The 3,599-nt window shown below is 33.8% G+C and overlaps 1 long non-coding RNA gene across 1 annotated transcript; it reads left to right on the top strand.

Moving 5' to 3' along the window:
• Positions 1-253: 253 nt before the first annotated feature.
• Positions 254-2,722, top strand: LOC137648617 (uncharacterized). The gene is made up of 2 exons (XR_011045663.1): positions 254-2,074; positions 2,113-2,722. It is a non-coding gene; the product is annotated as an uncharacterized lncRNA (long non-coding RNA).
• The last annotated feature ends 877 nt before the right edge of the window (positions 2,723-3,599 follow it).

Here is a 3,599-nt window from a genome sequence, read left to right as displayed (position 1 = left end):
AAAATTACATTTCAAAACCGTTACTGTGGTTGTTGGATTGGGTAACAATAGGTCAGAAAGGGACGTATCAGAATTTATTAAAAGAGAATGGGTGACACAGGTATCAGAAAAACTAAGAAATGATTCCTTTGACGGTGACTAAGAATGGAAATGGTAAGCAAAGGCTGGTTTTTTATTACAAACTTTTTAAGGATTTAATCAGTCTATAGTCTGCTTATCGCATAGAAATCTATTAAAACGGAGCCAATATCTTTTTCATTGGGGAAAAATTTTAAAAGTTTTTATAATGGATTATCTTTAGATATTTTTGAAAGGGGCGATACATCTTTACTAAAGTTCTTAAGTCTGTTAGATATTGGAGATCTATGGAAGTGAAAATTGAAGTATTTTTAGATGATAGCATAGCTGCGGATGGTTGTTTTGAAGGGGCATTGGATGCTAGTTATTTACTTTAAAAGCTTCAAGATTTGGATTTATTTACAAGAAAGTATAATTGGTTTTCAGACTCTAAATTATATTTGGAAAGGTTTACAGTGGACGAATACTGAAGGCAAATTTCGTAACTACAGTATTAGGATAAACTATGTCGTTAAAGACCTTGTTTAGATGTCAAACCTTCTGAATTAACAAAAACGTTATTTTAACTAATATCTTTGGGACAGAATTGCCTGTTACATAATTTCCACGAAATTTGTCGTGAGAGGTATTGTTAAATTGAAAACGATAAAGTATTTCTGTATTTTTACATATTGAGCAAAGCTAGTTGGGAACTTAATGGGGAAATATCAGATGCTCTACTTGGGATCACGTTTTGGCGCAGAAATTCATTCTTTTTATTTTGGTCGTTACTTTAACTATATACTTGCATCAGACTTATTTAACCTATTACTTCATTGTGACGCCTAAGATGTAGGCAGTTTATCACTATATTGTGACGCCTAAGGTGTAGGCAGTTTATCACTATATTGTGACGCCTAAGGTGTAGGCAGTTTATCACTATATTGTGACGCCTAAGATGTAGGCAGTTTAGCACTATATTGTGACGCCTCAGATGTAGGCAGTTTATCACTCTATTGTGACGCCTAAGATGTAGGCAGTTAATTACTATATTGTGACGCATCAGATGTAGGCAATTTATCACATTGCGAAGCCTCGGATGTAGGCAATCTTATCAATATATTGCGACGCCTCATAGGAAATTTACCGCTATATTACGACGCTTCAGACATAGGAAATTTACCACTATATTTTGACTCCTCAGATTTAATAGTTATATTGTGACGCCTCTGGTGTTGGGAAATTTATATGTTGTGACACCTCAGTAGTAGGTTTGGAGTAATTCTGAAGTTTTTAGCGATGAATACAGCGCATTTTTTTTTTATCATGAAAAGAGTGGTTGGAAACTGGACAGCAAATGAATCTTTAAAATTAAACATGAAGGAGCAGGAGGCAGTCGACAGAATTATGTAAAGTACTTTGGCAATGTTTGAACGTTGTTCCAGATAAAAAAAAAATTTCGATTTTAATGCAAGTAGGTAGCAAAAAGCCAGATTTGGAAATCATAGAAAACCAAAGAATTTAAACTTGTGCTGAATACACTGTTCAGGTCATCAATGTATGTTAGCCCAGAAAGAGTACAAAAGAGCGGATTTTTTGAAGTGTTGTCAACTAACATGGATGAATGGTAAATTCTTGCTTACATTTTTCAGAGTTATGGACTTATGAGAGTTATTCATTCTTAAGACTGTTTTTCTACTTTTAAAAATATGTTGAGGTTTTTTAATCTCTAATATTGGTGTCCCGGTACAGAGGGAATTGATGCTTTAACTTGAGGTTTGGTGTTTTATACCAAAGGTTATTAATAAAATGGAGGTAAAAATTCTTGAGTAGAATATTCCAGAGTGAAAGTCCTCTCCATCTTGACTGTTGATATTAACGAGGGAAACTTTATTGTTAAACTTTGAGTGTTTACGTAACAAAAGGTTTATTACACACGGCAAAGATAAAAAAAAAAAAAAAAAAAAAAAAAAATGGGATTTTTCGCTGAAATTTAACTTTGATATAGAAGGTAAAGGTTTTCGCTGAAATTTAACTTTGATATAGACGGTAAAGGTTTTTGAAATTATAAGTATATATGTACAATGTTTTATTTTTAGAATCTGCTTTCCAGGATCGTGAATGCAATGAAATGCCAGCAGTCGTCTTTAACGGTGGCATCTAATTTGGACAGGAAATTGGGGGACCTCAGTTGTCATGGGCATCTTCTATCATCGATGAATGACAGCACTGACAAGGCCTACCAACTTGTCTTTCAACAAAGAGAAACCTACAATAATGGTCACGAACAAAGCGAAATGCCATTGTATGTTGCTTTGTTTATCACGCTTTTATTAGATTCCGGTGCTTTAGTAATATCCAGTGATCAAGCTATTTATGCCATAACGTGCATGCATGAAATGAGGGGTTACATAGATCCAACGGAAAATTCACTTTTTAAATCTTTGCAAGCACCTGTGAAGCATTAAGCTTGTAGATCGGTGCATACAAAGGATCTTTTTGATAATATGGTGTGGCAGAATCCGTGCGGATTATATTTTCCTATATTGAAAAACTAATTTATTATTTTGATAGATCATTAAGGTTTTCTTATCTGAGATTTGGGGAATTAAGTTTATTGTAATTTGAAGATTTCTGAGTTGAACAGAAAAAAAAAAATGAAAAATCACCAATACTGTGAAGTTTTTGATATCGGAAGTTGTCACAAATGCTTTTCCATATTTGATGTATTTTGCTTGATACAGAGGAAGCTGGAATGATTTTGTCCTTTGATCGATTTATCTTAAGTTTTTTAAAAGCTCCTGTAATGTAACCAAACAGAATTTTTTGTTAAAACTGTGGCTACAAGTTCAAACATCGCAAACGATAACGTCAATGATAGGTGTCTTCATAGACATGAGTGTTGGTAGTCTGTTTCAAGTAAACATGTTTGCCAAAGGCTTTAAAAAGAGGTTAGATGTGTAAATCATTCAATCGGAACATTTATTTCTTTCTCTCCATTTCTTTCCTTCTCTCCCTTTCTTTGGTATTATCTAGGGTCAACCGGCACGGTGCGCTATAATGCAATTTAATGTTTTATTATGTTTATACCTGTAGAGAATGCAGAGTGAAGTGAGGACTAGAATTTTTTCGCGTTACGAAGTATAGCGAAAAATAATTGTCCTAACGACATGTAAGCAGATCTTAAGTGTCTTGTTACTTAAGTTCAGTTGTTATGTAGGCAGTGGCCAATGAGAATTTAGTGTTGGGTGAAACTTATTCGATGTTTGAAGAGGTATTTAGTAAGTGGTCACTTTCTAGCGCACGCTAGCCAGAGCAAGTCGAATTTATTATTAATATTATTATTATTTATTAGTAGTACAAGAGTGAGGTTCCACCACTCAAATTTGAGTTACTCTGCATTATTGCCGTGGATACACAGGTTTCCATAGTTTTTTCAAAACTTGAGATTTTGTTTTTTATCTATGGTTTTTTCCTGGGCGGCAGAGGAGGCTTATATGTTAATTTGAAAGTTTGTTCATTTTGTTTTAAATATGCAATGC

The sequence above is a fragment of the Palaemon carinicauda genome, chromosome 10 (assembly GCF_036898095.1).
Source record: "Palaemon carinicauda isolate YSFRI2023 chromosome 10, ASM3689809v2, whole genome shotgun sequence".
Lineage (NCBI taxonomy): Eukaryota > Metazoa > Arthropoda > Malacostraca > Decapoda > Palaemonidae > Palaemon > Palaemon carinicauda.
Note: the sequence above shows the minus strand (reverse complement) of the source record. Positions and strands in the feature narration are given on the sequence as shown.